The sequence below is a fragment of the Astatotilapia calliptera genome, chromosome 9 (genome assembly GCF_964374335.1).
Source record: "Astatotilapia calliptera chromosome 9, fAstCal68.1, whole genome shotgun sequence".
NCBI lineage: Eukaryota > Metazoa > Chordata > Actinopteri > Cichliformes > Cichlidae > Astatotilapia > Astatotilapia calliptera.
The window spans coordinates 8,514,503-8,536,037 of NC_137430.1; the positions used below are offsets into that span (position 1 = coordinate 8,514,503).

Below are 21,535 nucleotides of genomic sequence, written 5' to 3' on the forward strand. Positions count from 1 at the left end.
CCAGCAAGCAGGCGGGGAGACAGATAACAGAAGATGGCTCTGTTACACCTACGGGCTAATTACATGCGATTCATCAGACAGATGCTGCAATGACAGTTAATTGATTCGTGAATTAATAACCAGGAGTGAAATAATTTCGCTGCCAATGCGACTCCACTGTCACGGTAGCTTGCCAACGATGAGACACTCCACACGCTTCGGGGTGGTTCTACTGATCAGATTGATCCCCTCAAAAACAAACCCGTTCAAAAGATGAGACACTTTATCTTACAATTTAATATATTATTACTTTGTCAAGTTTGCTCGCTTACGGAGATGGTGTTATGTGGGTCTTACTCAGCATTTCTCTTGACTTGATGTCAAAGAGCTCAATTTTGGTTTCAGCTGATCAAAACACTTTCTTCCAAGTCTTCACTGAATCATTTAGATATTCACTGGCAAGCTTAAGGCGGATCTGTACGTGTGCCTTCTTTAGCAGGCACACGTGCAGGCATTGTAAGGTTTCTGTGTTACCAATGGTATACATGGTGACTGTGGTCCCAGGTGCCTTTAGATCATTAGCAAGCTCCTTCTGTGTAGTCTTTGGCTGATCTACCATCTTTCTCATGACTATCCTCACCCCAAGTGAGCATAAAGATAAAGTTTCCCAATTGGCATCCGTTGGAAGAAAGAATGCCCAGTTGCTTGTTGGCTGAGCTTTTGATATCTAAAAAGCATCAAGCCAGTATCTTTTTTTTAATCTGACAATTAAAGGGAGGAAGCAGTGGGCACCATTTGGAGTGCATTATGGGAAAACACATCTCCAAGGCCACTTGTGAAACATTTTTCTTGTGCCTAGCCCTTCAGGGATCTTCTGAGGGGAAACTGAATGTTCTAAGACAGGGAATAAAACAAGCAAAGAAAGAAAGGTGCTAGAAGCATGCCACTAAGAAAAAGGACTGCAACAAGTAAACATGGTTATAACAGTATGGGTTGTTTGAGTATTGTTACAGCCAGGTATGGGTGGGTGGGGTTGGGGACTGGGGGGTTGAAGTTTTTAGTTGTAGAGAGTGCAAGAAGGTTAGGAGGTCACGAGGGACTGAAAATAATGAAGAGGAAAGCCTCATTCACTTCCTTGGTTTAGCCTTTGGCCCATAATGAGGGCTCTTGACACCGGGGAGCACACTGATACGACACATTTGGCAGTCAGGCAAATTGACCTGGGAGCCTGACAGGTGATTGACAGCTACTCCTCAGGGCGCCTAAGCTGCCCGGCATGTGCGCGTGTTCGCATGTGAAGGAGGAGTCCGCCTTACGGAGAAGGAAAGAGACAGCGAGGTGGAGTGAAAGAGAGAGAGTGGATGATGTGGCAAGGGGCTGACAGCGACGAAGAGGAAAAAAGTACTAAAGCAGCCCTGAAAAGGTAATTGTGGGTAATTTAATGCAGAACCAAATTAGAATTTTAGGTTCAAACGACAAAGTGGTCTGGAAAGAAAGTGTTTACCAGACAGGATAATTCGATATTGGTGCGGGCACTGAGGCATATGTGCGTGTGTTCATGTGTGCACACTTGTGTTGCTGTTCATGTGTTGAGCTGTCTCACTACATTATTGGACATTAAATATGCTCTGCCTGCTTGTTGATAGCCGTCCTCTGAAAATGCTCGAGTGCGTTTGTGTGCTCAGAAATTTCTAGGGGTTGTGTTCCCAGAAGGACGGGTGAAGGTTATTAAGAAATGAATAAGCAAAAATGATTTTTTTTTGCTTATTTAAATTTTAATCTGTGTTCCATCTATTCAGTACTTTGAAACACTTTTTACTCATAATTTGTTTTTGTTTTTTTGAACTTTAGATTAAGGTCAGTCACAGAATTTCACACCCTTGAAGTCAAGCGAATGATATAATTTAGTAATTCTTCTTCCAGCTGCTCCCTTTAGGGGTCATCTTTGCAGGTTATCTCTGTCTCCCTATCCATAGCAGCCTCCTCTATATACCAGCCCTCTGCATGTCGTCTATCACAAATCCCCCTTGACACTCATATCCCCCCACTCCACCCTGTCTCCACTCTTTTCTTCACTTCTCATGCCCATTACTTTGGATGGTTGACCACAGATATTTAAATCTGTCCACCTCCACTATCTCTACTCACTGTTACACCTATCTCCTTCTTATTCACACACATATTCAGTCTTGCTTTGACTGACTTTCATTCCTCTTCTCTCCAGGGCATAACTCCACCTCTCCAGATTCTCTTCCACCTGCATCATAGTCTATGGAGACTCCTACCTGACCTCTTCTGTTAGCCTGTCCATCACCATCGCAAAGAACAAGCGGTTCACAGCCAATGCCCAAAGTAATTCTAAATCCACCTTGAACCCATCACCTGCCACACCTAATGCACACTTCACGTGTCCTGTTCCACCCTGACAAACTTCTCTGTTACTGCTGACTCCCTCATGCGGTACAACAGCTCCTCTTCTGGCACTCTGCCATATGTTTTCTCTAGATCCACAATGACGCAGTGCAACTCCAACTTCCAACCTTCTCTATACTTCTCCATGAACACTCTCCTCCCATCTGTAGTGTTCTTTCTCAGCAAGAAGCCAACTTCTTCTATCTTAAAGAACTCTTTCGCATAAAGCTTCTTGGCACGGTTCATCAGCTTTGTGCTTTTGTAGTTATTACAGCTCTGCACATCCCCCTTGTTCTCGATCATTTGTTTGTTATATTGTATCAAAAACTCTTCAGTTTACATATAGACATGACTCCCCAGCACGTTCTCATTCCCAGGACACAGAGCTGGTTCAGTGTCTCACAGATATATACACATGGATGCTTGTAATGGGCTGCTCAGCGTGACATTTGAAAGGAATAGGTACATTTTTCACTGTGCAGGGTTAATGCTGTAAAGAATCATACTTTCTCTTCCTAAACCTAACCATTTATTTTAGTGCTTAAAGCTAACCAAGCAGGCAAGTGGAAGCAAAATTAAAAAGGAAGCGACCGAAAATGAAGCAAAACAAAGTTTAAAGCACACCTTAACAGCAAACAACTTCTGGTTTGTCCTGCCACCACCCCCTCCATCTTCTAAATATGGACTTCATCGCTCTTGCTATGCTTCCTTTGTGCGATGCACCAAAGCGCCAGTGCTAAAGGGCACCTTTGCATATCCCAGCGATGCCATCAGCATCTGACAAAACAGCAGTATTTGAAGATGCAGCTGACTTTCCCCCCCCCCACAATTTATGGAAGAGCTATCATTTAATGAAGTTAAGGTGGAATGGGCTTCCTATTCCCCCTTAAGAGCTAATAAAAAAGTTACAAAACTTTGCTGTTTTCGACCAGGAAAAAATAGATTATGGGATTTAATTGTTTTTCAGTTATTTTTTTTTGGGACATGACATAAGGTGATTTTAAAAATAAACAAATAAATAAATTAGAATTCTAGAATATCTATTTGGGTATAGTATATTGTTTTACCTTTATATTCTGGTCTTTGGACGACAAACCTGTGACTAATGATTTTTTTCAGATATGTGTTATTAGCAAAGCCTTTAGGTATCGACTCAATGGATTTGGCTTCATTATGTTACAGTGTGCTCTAAGAACTTCAGCTTTACTCGTCTTGTTGAAACACGATGCATATGAACCAAGTTTATTTTATGCAGTCAGTTTAAGTTACAGCCTTAAGTTAGCCTGCCAATAAATCGTCTCTCTTCTTGTGCACACTGTACCGATCAGACCTGCAACCCATAACTCTCATCATGTCTGTGGTCTGTTGGGCTGTGGCGTTTGACTGCCAGACAAAGATAGGGGAATGAGATTTTTATGTCCGTCTTAAACAGGAGGAGATATATCACTCCGACCCAGGTGTAAACACTGACTAACAGTCTATTTATCTCACAATCCAGAGAGACCCTGACCTCACTGCTTCCCAGCTCATAAAACAGACTCCCAAACCCAGAGGGGGGGGACGTGTACCTGATGTGTAGTGCTTAGATACTGTCACGACACAGGACACTGAATAGAACAAGAAAGATTCTGAGCTAAAAATAATAATCCTGTCTGGTACAAAGACTGGCACTGCAACAGAAGAAAGAACTGCTGACAGCTCAGACACCTGCACATCCAACTTGTTTATTGACTGACTTTGGATAATTGGTAATCAGCCTTGATTCTGAAGTCCTAACCAAAATTCCTGTTGATAGGAATCAAAAGTGACAGAATTATAACTGCACTGCAATGTCGTCAGCATTGTTACAATTATCCAGAAGAGTCACAATACAAAACCCGTCATCATCAAGCAAACATTTTCACACAAGTGAAGGAAACATTAGCATTAATTGTTTAAGGCGCAGTATCTGAGCTGATATTTTACTGAAGTGAGAACTGTGCTCCGTGTGTAAATGGGAGCAATTAAGTGCTGTGTTACTTTTGTTAAATCAGGAAGAATGGCCCTCATTTACCTACAGTGTGTTAATCTGTGTGCAAATTGCACATATTCAAGGTAGCTACATGTTTGTTGTATAAGAGAACAGAATCAACAGTGTCACTGTTTTATGAATGCTTATTTACAGATTTGCATGACAATGACTGTTTAGCAAAATGTATGAACAAACAAGAATGTAAAGGTAATGTACAAGATACAACAACATACATGTTGTATGATGTAGCGTAGATGCAATGTTGCCATTATTTTTGAGATCAGCTAGCAGACTTAGTAGAATCTGGATTTTTCTCTTTCTCTTTTTGTTTATCTTGGGCTGAAAGATCAGCTGTTCCCTATCCTCCACCAGCTCTCTTCTTTTTCTCATAGCCTGCTAGTCTTTATCAACTTTGACTCAAAAAGCTTTTTTAAAAAAAAACAACAAAAAAAAAACTCTTAGGGGAATCGATATTCAATATCCCCTTAATTTTAGCCTGTGTGCCACTTACGTATCAATTTAGATATGTTTCTCTCTTTCTCTTAGATAAATAAATTCCTTTGTCGCCCCAGAGGTCTTTATCCTTCAAGCTCGGGTCCTCGACCAGAGCCGTGGGAGCCTGAAGGACCTGTGCTGTCTTTGCTGTGTTCTAGGACTGCGCTCTTCTGGACAGAGATCTCAGATCTTGTTCCTGGGTTTTCCTGGAGCCACTCCCATAACTTTGGGGTCACCGCACTGAGTTCTCCGGTTACAACTGGGACCACTGTTACATTCACATCTTCTCAAGCTCTTCTCTGAGTCCTCGGTGCTTGAAGTTTCATATGGCCCTTCTTTCTGATGTTGCTATCCCTATGGCCATCTTCGCTTCAAGAGTTTCTGCTGCCTGAGGCACTAACCACATGGTCACTTGTGGCCAGGTTATTAGACGGCAGTTGGATGGGATTCTGGGAATCCTTGGTGATCAGGACTGTCCAGCCTTAAGTTAGCCTCTCATCGAGCAGCTGGTTCATTTGTGCTGCAAAATGCTCATGGAGTGTTGTCATCTTCTTCAGCTAGTAGGTGTGAAACATGGAAGCACGTGGAAAACACTATGGAAAGATGCCCCTTTTACTGTCTTCCCCCTCGACACTACTATTTAAATTTCCACACGGGCATTTGTAAATGAGGACAAATGTTTCTACTCTTGTAATTTTGCACCTGTATCTCTGTCAGGTAAATGTCCTAAACCCGTAATGTGGCAAATATAGGAAGAGTCAAACTGTATTCTTCCTGACTCATCAGCCAATTAAAATTCAATTGAGAGCCCCTTTAAAAAAGTCTTATCTGTTATTACATCATTTCCTCTGTTTCTGTTAGTCCTTTTTGTGTTGTTTAAGAATCACCAGCAAGCCAAATAAACAAGCAAGTGTGGCGTTTTCTCTCTTCTCAGTAAAGATATTGGGGGAAAAAAAGAAACAATTCTATTAAAAATATATGTTTTGAATGTTTTAAAAATGTCATTTGGAATCTAACAAAGGCAAATTCATTAACCTTCGCTCCTCAGGCGTGTTAACAGGTATAATAAGATGCTTATCTATAAAAACTAATAACACAAATGCTAATTATCTGTTTATCAGCCAGTGATGTAACGCTGGAAACGCTGTTCCAGTAAACCTCCAGAAAACAACGTTGACACATGAAGGCTTTGCCATTGTGTTTACTTGCTGTCAACACACTGCAGGCGCACAGCCACCTAATTAACATCTATGTCCTGTAACTGTGCCAATGTGTGTGTGTTTTATTCTCATTCCGATAGTGGGGGAAACAAAGCAAACTAACAACAAAAGGAAAGTATTTTGGCCAGAGGCATCAATCGCTCTGCCATGATACAAAAAAGAAAAAAAAAGGAAGTATTCTCAGCATCTGAGGCCAAAGCTGGTTAAAAACAAATAAGTAAACAAAAAAAGAGGGATGGTCTCACATGAATGTGAGCAATAATGACACACTGACAGCTCCAATTTATATGGCTAATAACCGTGTCACAGCATCATGGAGCCTGCCTGGTGAATTATAGCCCCTGTAGACTCTATCGCTGCCATTTTTCCTAAAGCCTCCCCGAGGAGCATCCTCGTCGGCTGCATTCTTCTCCCCAAGGCCAGCGCGGAAGACGAGGAGGAGGAGGAGGCTCGCAGATATGTGGAGAGTTACAGCAGAGGGTTGCGGACTGCTTGCCTTTTATGTCTCTAACGGTTGTTTTAAAGACAGACCGATGGGTGCGATGAGAGCTGGGGAGGAGGAGACGTGGAGGGAGGCGGTGTTTAGCGAACACCTCTCTGGAGAAAAGCGGTTGAGTTATGGAGTGTGGTGGGGACTGGATACAGCTTGCACCTCTCCACGATGGGCGGATAAATGATGGGATGGAAATCTACAACTGCGGCCTCGACGGCGAGGCGTGGGAGGTCAAAACGCTCTTCTATACCACAATCTTTTTCTCTCTCCAGGAGCTGGGACTCACTGGTGATCTACAGTGGGGCAAAAAAGTATTTAGTCAGCCACCGATTGTGCAAGTTCCCCCACTTAAAATGATGACAGAGGTCAGTAATTTGCACCAGAGGTACACTTCAACTGTGAGAGACAGAATGTGAAAAAAAAATCCATGAATTCACATGGTAGGATTTGTAAAGAATTTATTCGTAAATCAGGGTGGAAAATAAGTATTTGGTCACCTCAAACAAGGAAAATCTCTGGCTCTCACAGACCTGTAACGTCTTCTGTAGGAAGCTTTTCTGTCCCCCACTCGTTACCTGTATGAATGGCACCTGTTTGAACTCATCATCTGTATAAAAGACACCTGTCCACAGCCTCAAACAGTCAGACTCCAAACTCCGCCATGGCCAAGACCAAAGAGCTTTTGAAGGACACCAGGAAAAGTATTGTAGACCTGCACCAGACTGGGAAGAGTGAATCTGCAATAGGCAAGCAGCTTGATGTGAAAAAATCAACTGTGGGAGCAATCATCAGAAAATGGAAGACATACAAGACCACTGATAATCTCCCTCGATCTGGGGCTCCACGCAAGATCTCATCCCGTGGGGTCAAAATGATCATGAGAACGGTGAGCAAAGATCCCAGAACCACACGGGGGGACCTGGTGAATGACCTGCAGAGAGCTGGGACCAAAGTAACAAAGGTCACCATCAGTAACACACTACAACGGCAGGGAATCAAATCCCGCAGTGCCAGACGTGTTCTGCTGCTGAAGCCAGTGCATGTCCAGGCCCGTCTGAAGTTTGCCAGAGAGCACATGGATGATACAGCAGAGGATTGGGAGAATGTCATGTGGTCAGATGAAACCAAAGTAGAACTTTTTGGTATAAACTCAACTCGTCGTGTTTGGAGGAAGAAGAATACTGAGTTGCATCCCAAGAACACCATACCTACTGTGAAGCATGGGGGTGGAAACATCATGCTATGGGGCTGTTTTTCTGCCAAGGGGACAGGACGACTGATCCGTGTTAAGGACAGAATGAATGGGGCCATGTATCGTGAGATTTTGAGCCAAAACCTCCTTCCATCAGTGAGAACTTTGAAGATGAAACGAGGCTGGGTCTTCCAACATGACAATGATCCAAAACACACCGCCCGGGCAACAAAGGAGTGGCTCCGTAAGAAGCATTTGAAAGTCCTGGAGTGGCCTAGCCAGTCTCCAGACCTCAACCCCATAGAAAATCTGTGGCGGGAGTTGAAAGTCCGTGTTGCTCGGCGACAGCCCCAAAACATCACTGCTCTCGAGAAGATCTGCATGGAGGAATGGGCCAAAATACCAGCTACTGTGTGTGCAAACCTGGTAAAGACCTATAGTAAACGTTTGACCTCTGTTATTGCCAACAAAGGTTATGTTACAAAGTATTGAGTTGTATTTTTGTTATTGACCAAATACTTATTTTCCACCCTGATTTACGAATAAATTCTTTACAAATCCTACCATGTGGATTCATGGATTTTTTTTTTCACATTCTGTCTCTCACAGTTGAAGTGTACCTCTGGTGCAAATTACTGACCTCTGTCATCATTTTAGGTGGGGGAACTTGCACAATCGGTGGCTGACTAAATACTTTTTTGCCCCACTGTATCTGCCTTTGAATTTTGTCTTCTACCTCTCTTTGTCTTTGCTTTTTTCCACCACCCGGTGATGTAACCAGTTACTCTTTCTCCAACAAAGGTTAAAATTCGATTTCAAGAAACAGCAGAAATCAAATCATAAGGGATCATTAGTTACTTTCCACTTCAGCATCCCGTGCTCACAATTTAACCACTCTCACTCTTTCTTTTTCCACACTTCGCCTTCTTTCTAGCCACCAATGCCTGTGTTTTGGGAGCAACGATGACGCAGCACGCCATTCTGATTACAAGGTTAAAAGACACAGGCAGGGGAGTCGAACAAACAGTTGCACCACTGAAATCATCCTCGCTAAAATAGAAATGGCATCTGTCAGACGTCGGCTGTAATCGTGTTAATGTTTGAATGTGTACCCTGACAAAGAAACTGCACGTACACACACGCACGCACAGGAAAAGATGAGAAAGACGTGCTGTAAAGCGCCCCAATAAAGATGAAATTGTGCCGGCTGTCTGCATTGGTCAAAAAGATTAAAAAACAATAAACAATAAACAAAACGAGACATGGGTGGTTGTTTAGACAGGGGTTTCATTCTGTCACTCTGCACCCCCTGATAACATGGTCCACCCTGTCTGTGTGTGTGTGGGCTGCTTGCTTTCACCAATGGCCCACCTACCTAATCAAGCCACAAAAAACCATTACTTTCTCTTCTCCTGTCATCCTCTTTTTTCATCATCTCCTTCCTTTTAACTAAGCTGATTAAAAGGCAACTCCCTCTCTCTATTTACTCAAACACCGCCCCCCACCCCTCCACACACACACACTCACCCACCCACCCAGCTGCCACCTAACCCACAGCCCAACGGCAGCGTGGGACGGCAAGGAGCCCTAACCACTTTCTGCATGAATATTAAGTGCGGGATTTGTGTCGCGGGTTTGAAATTGGAAATCACAAGTTTGACTAATCAGCTTTGGAGGTTCCACATTGCGGGGTTTGTGTGTGAGTGAGTGTGCGTGCGAGTGTGCATATACGTCTCTTCTCTCGTCTCCAGTGGAAACAGAGAGCCCCTACACACACAAACACACACACAACCCAACCACCGCTACCACTGATCCTGCTGCGAGTGAGAGTGCTTATTCAGTGCCTCAGCAGGGCCAAGCACCCCCTCCCCCCACACACACACTTGCACAAATGCTCCCCTACACCCTTGCTTTACTGTATTCACTCCCACCCACCTCCCATTTAAAAAGGGGCCCAGAAATAGCCCAAGAGGCTATTAGGAAAAATAGAGCCAGAGGAGGAGGAGGAAGCAGTAGGGGTTTACAGTCCAAAGCCATTCAAGGATACACTCCAGAGTCTCTCTCTCCCCCTTGTCATCCATCCTCCTCCTTCGCTCTCTCTGCCTCTCTTTGTTCTGATGAATCAGTGCTTTAGTGAACATGCTCATTACAGCTTGATAGCTGGGGCTTGTGCACTATCCCTGGCATTGGTTTAAAATGGGGGCGAAAGACAGATAAAGACAGACGTAGTGTGTGTGTGGGGAGGGCCCCTCCCTACACTACAGTCCCCCCCGACTGTAGTGTAGGGAGTGGAAGCGTGCATCAGGAAAGTGGGAGAAAAAGAATAAGAATGAATGAAGGTTGGAAAAAAGGAACATTAACGAAGCAGAAAGGATTCTGCAATGATGGAGCGCAGGTGAAATGAAGGGGAAGGAAAATTTGTTCAATTCAAATTTTCTGCCTTTTTCCCTTTCGCCACACTTAAAAAAAAAAAAATCACCATCATATTTAGAACATCTTTGTCTTGCTCCATGTACGAAATGTTATTTTCAAGAGACAAGAGACATTCGCTTGCTTTAAATCACTTAAATAAACCACTTGAGCTTCAGGGTTGGACATTTCGCTATCAATTTATGTTGCTCCATCTCCTTGTGGAAATGCACCGAGTCCTCTACAAAATGAAAATTACAGATAACATTCAAAGGTATTGCTGATAATAGCAACACTATAGATTCTTATTCGTTCTGAAAATGTCATGTAGAAAGTTTTTTTTATTCTTTCCAAAGAAAACTTGCAAAAGAGATGAAAAAACTCCTGACTAACCTGAATCTGTCTCCTGATAGTAATGTAAAAGAGCTAGAAATACTCGACCATGACCGATGACACACGTCTAACCTCTTTGTCTCACAGTTTATGATCTCAGTGGATGCCAGGATGATTCCATGGTTCAGATGACAGGTTAACACGATTCTGCTGTGAAACAGATGTCAGCTGAGATATAATGTGATTATGTAGATACACAGTGAGACAAATAACATAACCATAGTGTAAATGTGATCCTACAACAGATGCAGGTTTTTTAAATTGTTTATCTGGCCTGTTTGTGCACCTCTGAATAGCATAATTTAGGAACTGTTTTTTATTCATCGCATGAATGTAAAATTTCCCTCAAAATAGCAAAACTGTGAAATTATTGCCATAAAGACTTTTAAAACCCTGTATGCAAACGCATTTTACACTGTGGGCCGCAAACAACTAGCTTTGATCCAAAGTGGGCCGGATCAGAGGATCTTTTTGTTGGTGTAAAGAAGTTTAACTGCACGTCTAATACCGGAGATATTTTAACATAAAGGAAACAACTGAAATTTCAGCAACACGTCTCAGTTTTTCAGTATTTTCAACATGAAGAAATGCTGCTTTGGTCTTAAACTACAAGAAATAAATGTGTAAAATGACAGAAAAAGTTCTGTTAGCTCATTGAGCAGACAGTCCAATATATACATTTCTATAGTAGACAGTGAAAATATAGCAACGTTCTCTAATTTTATTGTCTATCTATTACTTACTCATACCGTAGGACTGAAAATACAGAAACAAGGTTAAAATTTGTGCCTTCCTTCACATTTGCCAAAGCCAACCAGTGGCGGGCCAATTCTGGTCCCTGTGCCTTATGTTTGACACCCATAGTGTAGAGGCTGAATAATGTTTGTTTTTTATAATTCACTTACACACTACATTTCCAGCAAACAAAGTTTTTCTGTCTCAATCCAAGAAATTGTCACTAATTTTAAAGTTTTATACAGCAAGTCAAGGTATTTTATTGACCAGGAAATTAGTTCCTTTCAAAACAAGTCCCTCCTTTCTACATGTGATGTGTCAGCTTGCCCTTCCACTAGAATCAAGGATTGTTTGTCTGCTCAAGCATTATTGGTTTGGACTTCTCACACTACAAGCAATCTACAAATGAAAAAGGAAAGTCCTGGTACAGAGCAGACAGAAATAATAAATCTAAATATTAATACACAGACATCTGTTTATAGCAATGATTATGAGAGTAACATTATATAGAAACATTACAGAAAACTATAAAGTAGTTAGGTAGTCAACCTTCGCTGAGATGCAAGAGATAAATCACAACTTCCTACAAAAGGTCATAAAGAAAAGCTGTGGATTTTAATTGACGTCCCTGACTACCACTAAAACACGGCCATTATCCGTGGTGAAACTAACTGCAGGTCGGCCTGGCGGTGAGCCTTTAATGATAGCCGTATAACTGCAGGATGGGGATTATTCTTTATGTTTAACCATGGCAGAGAAGACAAGTGTTTCTAGGATGACATCTCACTGGGACGCTTACAGACCATCAGCCATAAAAGCTGTAAAGCTAAAAGATAGTGGAGCGATGAGAGGCCACAGTTGCACATGTTTCTAAGTGGTAATGGCCAACAATAACACCACGATATCAAACTCTAAGACAGAGACGGGAGAGCGAAAATGCCCATTGTGACAAAATTGAAATTTTAAAGCAAAAATATTTGTTTGTTTCCTAAAAAGCTAGATGTAAGTGGTACTTAATGAGTGAAATCAAAGTCTCCTTGTATTTTTACTCTTACTTTTACTGTTCCAGACAAGAGGACAATGGAGAGGAATAACAGAGCTTATTGCTTAGGACCGACATGGCATTTGGTCCAATCAGTGAACCAATTCAATAAGTCTGACTAGGTTAAAATGCCTTTGCTTATTAACTTCCCAAGTAATCTCTTTTGGCACAAACAAACCCCACCCCACCACAGTTGGTACAGTGGAAACGGAGGGATGCTAATGCGATTCCCTTGAAACAGCCCGCTTTTCTTTGAAAACAAGCCAGGCTCTAAAACCTTTAGGTCTGCGATGATCCGCAATGACATCATGAGCCCATTACCGTGGTCCGACAAAGCTGTGTGCTGCCATTACTCTGTTGAATGGGACTAAGAGCATTTTTACAGGCACGCTGATGGCATTAGAAATGTGTGGTGGCCTCCACAGGGCTTTATCGGGTCCCACAGTGAGCTCAAACATGTCCAGCTCAGGTAATGAAGCATTTGTCCCTTTTTGCTAAAGGGGCCCTAAAGTCCAGTCTGGGCCCTATCAGTGCCCTGTAACATATACAGGGAAGCCTCCAGGCTTTCCCTAGTAAATTTATTTTTTTTAAATTCTGCACATATGGGACCACAGAGTAACAGTCAGGAAATGAGTCCCATGTTCACTCGATAACCACAGGATATACACTCTGCTAACACATACGAAAACCTGATACCTACGTTAGAAAAGATGGTGTAAGCTACCCAACAAGTGTTATCAAAACAAAGCAAATAATTGATTTCATAAGTAAATAAAACTACACTTAAGTTGTCTGTCCAACATTTTCATATTATTACTTAAACACACAAACACTCTTAATTAAAATGATGCACCATTCACAATTAGTTATAAAGACTGAATGTGAAGGCCCACACTGTGATCACAAATTCTGTCCAAAACTTTCACAGAACTTAACCGAATGTTCATACAGACATTAAAAAGAAGAAGAAGAATGGTCCTGCGCACTATTTCAGTACCTCCTCATGAGTCAATCTCAAATATTGGAAGAAGGCTTAAGACAGATGGAATGTGTCGCTGGCTGGTCTTGTGGATTTGGGACGTACTCACCCATTCAGCTCCCTGTAATTACAAAGGGTTTTGCTGAGATCCGATTTGCCACTGGAAGCTTGTTCAAGGCACGGGGATTGGAATGACAATGCCGTAGTATGATAAAGGAATATGGATACTGCTCTTAAAATAGAGGGAACTTATGCTGCTCTGTGCTGAGAGCACTTGCTCACTGGCTCAGATGTGGTAAGGTAAATTTAATTACGTGCCCCTGTACACACTGACCGGCTTTTGATTAGAACGGACTGACTTCTTGGCACAGCTGCAACACCGGAATCACTTGGAAAACAGCATGTAGGTCACAGTCTGGCTTTTGATGTAGGAGACAACTAAACGTATGTTTTTTCTCATGTTCATGTAGTGGTCTCTTTATAATGTCACACATTACAAAGAGACGACAAGGTAAAGGTAAGCTTTGATATAAAGATTTTACAGAGGACACAGTGTTGGTACTATGGATTTAATCTTGTAGATTACCAACATGTTAACAATACACACCACACTTATTAGTCAGTATTTAAGTTGCAGCTGTTATTCGAATGGATTTTGATGAATACACAGCAGTAAAAGAAAGCTATTAACTACTCGTTTCCACAACCTGGCAGTTTTGCTTCCCTTTCTTTCACAAGTTATATTTACAGTAAGAGTTCAAGCCTTAAGCAACCTGGAACAACTTCAATGTCTTGCCGTGGCTGACACTGGGGTCACTTCTGTGTGCATCTATTTGAATGCTATTCTTGTAGTGACAGGCAGAGATCGAAATAAGGCTGAAGGAGGATGAAGAGGCATGGGAGCCACCTGCTTGCTGACACGGTCCACAGTGCAAACCCGCTCGGCAGTCACCTGCCTCTCCGTCACATTCCTCACCTGATCTATTTCTGGAGTGCTCTGGAGTGCATGTTAGTGGAGAGGACCCACAATCAGTTTGCAAAATTGTGTTATCTATCACATGAAAAGCAGAATTTCTCACGGAGATCTCCATAACAGGCACACACAGCGACGCGTGTTATTTAATCAACGTGGATTTCTAAGTGATTGAATTCCAGGAGAAATATATTCCACGTTTGCTAACAGCATGTTCTCTCAGAGCTTTCTCCCAATTAGTCGCTGTGACATTTTCAAAACAAATCATCACCTTCATACCAAACTGTAGAGGGAAACTTGCCAGGCCTGACAAATGCCCGTCTAGTTTGTTAGTTTGTGAATATCTCCTCTGTGCCGTACAGTCGGTTGCAGTGTCGGGAATTACGGTAGATGTCTTCAAGGGAGTTTGGAGCAGTGGATTAAATCTCTATTTAGAGCTGGTGATTGCCAGAAATGGAAGGTCCTCTAGAACTGATCAACAAACAAGGCTTCAGCATCCTCCGGCCATATACAAGCCCCCCCCTAAGTCTTTCCTTTCCATATTCTCTGCTGGGGTATGTCTGCCCTGTATGCCTCACACTCCCCTCTTTTCCTTTCATCTTCTTGTGAAAATTCATTAGGTACTGTACGCATGTCTTCCAGGCTTCAAAGGACGTTGATAAAACACTGCATGCGCAACCTTAATCAGCTTGATCCACTTGATGTAGAGCTGAAGTGAGGTGGGTCTATATCTCTCTCACGCTCGCGTCTTCCTTCTTTCTCTCTCTCTCGATATGCTTTCAGGCTGTTTGCTTTCTTAAATGAATGTAATGGTACAAACGGAGGATAAATTGCCTTTCTGTGCGCTCCATCTCATCACATCCATCCCACAGGGCCCTTTCCAAAGTGGTAGGTTAAAAACAAAAGAGAGAAAAAAAAGAAGAAGAAAAAAAAAGAATGAAAGCAGACCAGGAAAATAATTCACTTGCCTTGCCTGGGAGATACTCATTGCTATCTGTGTGGAAACCCCTGCGATAAGGCTGATGTGCATTTGGTGCATTAGGCCTCCTGCACTATCGCCGCTGCACAGAGCGGGCTGGGAGAAAAGGGCAAAAGTCTGTGCGCAAATGTGTGTCTTTGTGTTGGAGCTGTCCCCTCATTTGTAACCTATCTACAGATATTACGTGGGGCTTTTCCAAAGCCATACAGGGACTGAAACGTCTAAAAAGCTGTGTGCACAGATTGTCCTGTGGGTACAGCTAGCTGAGCGCCTTGAGGATTCACCCGAGGACTCATCCATTTCATCCTCAGTGCTCTTAACAATACCTAACATTCCAGATTAAGGAACAGGGAATACGCCTTACAATTACTGAGGCACTAATATCAAAGCTACACACAGACACTCAGGGAAAAGAATGGAAAACTCACAAGGATTTTTTCTCAGAGACTAAATGCTTCCAAGGCTCTGGGACTCAAACTGGACTGACAAAAAGAAACCAAACACAGTTATGTGACTAACTGCTTTAACAGCAAGTCAGTAAAGCGTAATTCGTTACAGCTAATGTATGTGTCTCATTAAAGCAAAACTGTTCCTTGATGCTAGACATATCAATCCGACTCCCTCGGGGACATGAAGAAAATGTTATTAGCGGCTCATGAGCCGTTATTAAAGCCTTAACGCTGTTACAAGGGTCGTAAAAGATTCATTTGTTTACCAATGAATTATTGAGAGGTAGGATTTAATCAAAGCTACAGATGTTGCAGTCAGAAAGTGTTGTTAATCTCGCTTTGATTGCGTCCAAATGAAAATATAGACTATAAAAATCACAGAGACTGATTGCAGATTGTAGAGTTAATTACAGTCGCCAAAATAAGAGAGCAAACAATAAAAAAGTGATTACTTCAGACTGATTCAGCGATCATTGTGGGGTGGGGGGGCTTTGCCGTTCAATGAGAACTTACTCTTCATCTGCATTACTGTAATAGAGTCATCCAGCGGTCCATTCAGACATTACAGCACGTAACACAACTGAAGATTGTGCATCTGTGTTGGAATGTGACTGTTGTGGTTCCTCATCTGAAGACAATGACAGGGGTAATAAGGAACGATTGGGAGGATAACAGCTCCACTGCCCTGTGGTTATGAACCAACTTGGCGGGGGGGGGGGGGGGGGTCTCAACGTTTCCCACCTTAAAAGTCAACATCTTTGAGCAGAATCACGAGGCGATGATGGGGGGATGCTCAGAAAATGTTCCTTTGAGATGAAAAGCCTGACCTTTTTATCAGCAGCAGAAAATGCATTAGCAGCCTCATAATTCAATTTCACGACCATGCAAAGTGGAGGATTTGACTGAGTTTCAGTGCGGCGAGAGCGAGGAGAAAAACACGGCGCTGAGTGTTTCTTTGGGTTGTTTTCCTCTCTTCGCTGCTTGCTTGCCAAACTCTGCAGAGCTGCTGAGTTGCAGAGGACTTCAAGGGCTTTGCACAGCTGAGCGCCGTGAGCTCCGTATCGTTTCTCCACCCGCCGTCGCTGCCACCGCCACCACCTCTTCTTCTGTGTCTCCCTGACTCTGTCTTGCCCGTGCTCTAAGAGGCTTTAGAAAGTCAACTGGGTAATCGGAGCAGCAGTCAATCAAATTGCACTCTCAAAGGTGATGCTTTGTTTCACGCCCGCTTCCCAAAAACCCCGTGGAGCCTGGCACCTGTCAGGTTGTCGTTCTGAAACGCGGCATCCAGTCCCAGTCACCCAAACCACCCGGTCCCTTGGCAGATGGAAGGGTTGACTTGTCAACCGCCTGTCAAGAAATGAGGTCACTCCATTTTGCTAGGTCTTACCTTTTTTTTTTTTAATAAGGTGAAACGAAACAAACTTAAAAGGAAACGCTGTTCGGGTGTTTACGTCTGCCTCACTCTCATGTAAGCTCCGTAACAGAGCAAGTGCAATTTACTCTGTGTGCAGTGTGACAAATGATATTTACCTTTACTTTATATAAGGCGTTAACAAAACTGAACATAAATAAATCCCAGCTGTCTATTGGTGCCCTTCAGTTTTACTGAGTCTGACAGCATTGTCAAAACAGCACTGGAGCTGCCAGTTCTAATAACATGGAGGTAAGTAATAAATTGTCAAATGAGCTCTTGTTGTACGGTGATCTCACGGAGGAACAGTAAAACTTGATACGACAGCACGGGCGGGATCTCTGGACGCCCACACCGACCAGGGGTCCTCGTATCTCTAAGGGTTTTATAGGCTCAGGTCTGACTCATTCCAGCTTTACAGTCACAGTGACCTTCCTATTAGAGCTCCATTACCAAAGGTCTATTAGAGAGAGGGGAGCATACCCAGGCTATTTTTCCAGCTGTGGCCTCGTCTTATGAACTGTAGTAGATAAACAAGTATGCAGCTTTGTTAGCTGCCCAGAGTCACGGGTGAATTAAGGCATTAAATGAAAGCACTTGTATGTAAAAACAAGAAGTAAAAGTGAGTCACAGATGCAAAACCAAAATCTACAGAAAACAGGATCTGATCTGCAAGCAGCTGGACCCCACCTCCTCTGAAAAGGACCACCGCCCAAAACCAAACCAAAGGGCCACTAAGCAGCTCTGCTTAGTTTACTGAAGCTAAAGAAAGATTTTCCATCTAATTAAACGTATTTTGCTGTAATGAGTGTTTCTTCTCCATTCACCTCTTTTGAATCTTTGTGTATTTATACACCACTTTTTCTCGTCTCCCTCCGCTCACCTCCAACAGATTGCAGTGGATAGCCACCCCTCCCTGAACCTGGTTATGCTGAAGGTTTCTTCCTGTTAATAGGGAGTTCTTCATTCCCTTTGTCACCGAGTGCTTGCTCTTGGGCATGTGCTCTCAGATTGTTGGGGTTTTCTCTGTATTACTGTAGGGTCTTTACATTGCAAGAGCCTTGAGGCCTGTTGTTTTGATTGTGTGCTATATGAATAAAACTGAATGGAACTGAATTTGATTAACGAAAGTTCTGAGATGATGTTAAACAGACAAGTGGGAACTTCGACTGCTGGACGCATGAGGATTGTTTCAAAGCTACGCAAATGAGTGAAGGAAGAAAGAAAACTAATCGGCTAAGGCAGGTTCATATACAAGTTCTCTGTCTCTGTTGAGTATTTAATATGTTTTGTTTTGTAGGCTTTATTTTGATTGGCACATATGGTCTTAGCTAATATTAACCTAATTCTCTTTTCTTGGTTCCTGACAAGATTTATGCAACAGTGCCTTGCTTCTAGTGATCATATGAAAATCAGGAGTTCTGACATCGTATTAATCACATATAATATTATTTACTTGCCGGTATTTATTTGCTGGTCACAAATAAACTGCTTGTTTTAAAATGTTCTTATGCAACATGCATTTTTGGCATGACATGCAATAAATGTGTTTACTTTTTAGACAGTGTATACTGTTGCACACTACAGATGCTTTTTGTTATGAAGTGCACAGGGTCATGTGGTAGAAATTGATCAGGTTAAAAGGCAATGACATGTTTTTTTATATAGCAGTTCTAACCGCAGACCTCAACTCTGTCAGAGTTTCACTCAAACAACCGAGTAAAACAGGATCCTTAATCTGTCGCTTTGATCACAGTGTTTCTCCTGGGCCTCCTCAGAAGGAAGTAACAGTATCCAGGTCAGGGTTAAATGCTGCTCATTCTTCTCTTTCATACTGAAAACTGACATCCGCGAATGAGCCGAGCTCAATGAACAATATTCAACTTTTCTTTCCTTTTTTTTTTCTTCACCTCATACACGAACTTCATGTCATCGCTGCCGATGCTCCAAAATAAGAAGCAAGTGTCAGGATTAAAAAGTGAAGAAAGAAAGTGTAAGTCATATAACTGCAAGGTAAATCAAAAGTTCTCACTCCAATCTCGCTGCCTCGATACATGGATTAGTCAGAAATGATTGTAAATTCTGTTGTGTCTGCGCCCTATTCTTGACAATGAAAGTTCCATTAAGTTTAATTTAGAAATGCAAATTACTGTTTATGTTTGTTATGATAGACAAGTGACAGGAGTCTTGAAATGCAGATGTGTTGCTAGCTCTTTTTTTTCTTTCAAATTGCAAATAGAAAGCCTCTGAGCGAAATAAGAACCAGAGAATATTATTATTCTCAAAGGCAGAAAGGCAAATATTACATGCATTCAAGCTTTGGCTGGAATACACAAGATATGCAAAGCAGCAAGAGGTGCAAAACACAAACGCGCTGTTGAACATGGAGTGCACATTTCCAATCAATTCACAACATTTGCGACGCCTAATCCCATCCCTACATAGAAGAAAATCCATACTGTGCTATCAGTACTCAAGGCTCAGACCCCAAACTTACTGTAAGCTTGGATTTATGATTAACATGCACCACTATGTAGGCATTAGATGCTGAGAGAAACATGTAAAGATGTGTCCGAAACACAGCTATAACAAGAGAAAGGAAGAAGAAAAGACAGAAGAGTTGACAATCAGACCCATCATACAGGGAAACTGTTGCTTTCTCCGAGATGATCAATAAGCAGATTGATGGTTAAATGTCCTTTTCTGGCAGTTAAGTCGTTCACATGGTTGTCTCACACTAAGGCTTTCACACTGTATCCCTGCACAGAGCGTCTGGAGTGCATCACTGACCAGCATGTTGTGATCTGACTACACACAGCTGCTGAAAACCAATCAAACATTCTTTATTCACCATCAGTTCCTCCATAAGAAGTTTGCAGTTGCTATGACTACAAAAACACTACCTGTAGAAACGTGCAGACATGACCTTGACTTTAAAAATATGAATCAGTGGCTTTTATCCATACCTATGGATGTTTTGGTAAATGGATTAATTCAGCGATCACAGGAAACAGACAACTTCATCATCTCTACTGACAGAGGATCTTCCTCCTTAAACACATAGACACACACAGGGAGTTGGTTCAGCCTCCTCCAACACTAAAAGCTGATTTAGCTGCAACTCTTGGTTGAGCCTATGACGTAACCTAGGCGAGCAACGATGCTTGTGCTTTGTGCTTTCTTGTTAACTACCTTGTGGTCGTGTCCCAGTGTTTTATATGCAGTGCTAGCCACCAGAGGATCAAATAAAATGCTGGGATTTCTGGGTTTTTTCCCCTCCCGAGATGCCACCCTTTGTTGCAGTTTTTTTTACTTCTGTGTACATTCCTTCACATCTATTCTGAAACTATCCACTTGTGAGCTACGACAATTCTCTCTAATAATTGATCCCATTGATCCATTCAAAAAAACGCAGTGCAAAAGTAGCCTGAAACACACAGGAGGAATGTAACATACTCACAGTAGTTGCAGGATGTGTTAAGGCTACGTCTAGTTACATTTCCATGATATGCCATAGTGATTTGTGATTACGTTGGATCCCCAGTTAACACATACGTCCCCTGTTAACACATACGTGCCTAGAAGTGAAAGGTCACGTGCCCCCAAGTGACAGCTGTCAATCACAGGATGTGGGAATTATCCAGCGCCCTAAGGTTATGGGAGACCATGAGAATAGCAGGCTCCTAATGTGACCACACTGACTGGTGAGAATTCTCGATTGCTAAAAACACAGTACAACTGAGCTGAAAAACGAGCATTTTTTTGAGCTGGCAAACTATATTTAACCACTTTTATTTACAATGAATTTCACAGGGGGGTTTACTGCGTGCTTTGTCCCACAAGGCCTTCTCTTCTTTAAATTTAAAAAATAAACAGAAAAGAAAGAAAGAAAAGCACTCTACTTTTGAATCACAGCAACAAATTAAAACACACACACACGATGGGAGGGCAACACTGGCTTCACACTGGATTTTTGGCACCTATTAAAAGAGTAATATCAAACATGGCATTGTCTTCACATCAAATATTTATATTAAAGCAGACTTCCCTCCTTTGTCTAGAAAGCCGGTATAATGTGCCTGTCTGGAAAGGGATGTGAGAAGTCATGGAGTATTACCTGTGATCCAAGAGTAATGGAAAGAAAAAAAAGTGCAACTGCTTGATGTGGAATTGTAACACATGGAGAATTACTGATAATCTGCTGTTATTCTTTCACCTAGGTGCTTGCACGGGAGGAATGTCTTGTGGGACGGAGCGTGCAGTGAAACCTCGTGTGAAATCCATTGTTTTTCTGCAAAGTACGAGTCACCCACGACAAGTAGAAGCGAACAAATACAATCACATTACTGTGTATAAATTATAG

General features: G+C 42.3%; 1 protein-coding gene across 3 annotated transcripts in view; it reads right to left on the bottom strand.

Annotated features, from left to right (window-relative positions):
* LOC113028738 (partitioning defective 3 homolog) overlaps window positions 1–21,535 on the bottom strand; it is a 352,394-nt gene that overhangs the window by 55,212 nt on the left and 275,647 nt on the right. The gene's annotated exons all lie outside the window — the stretch shown is intronic.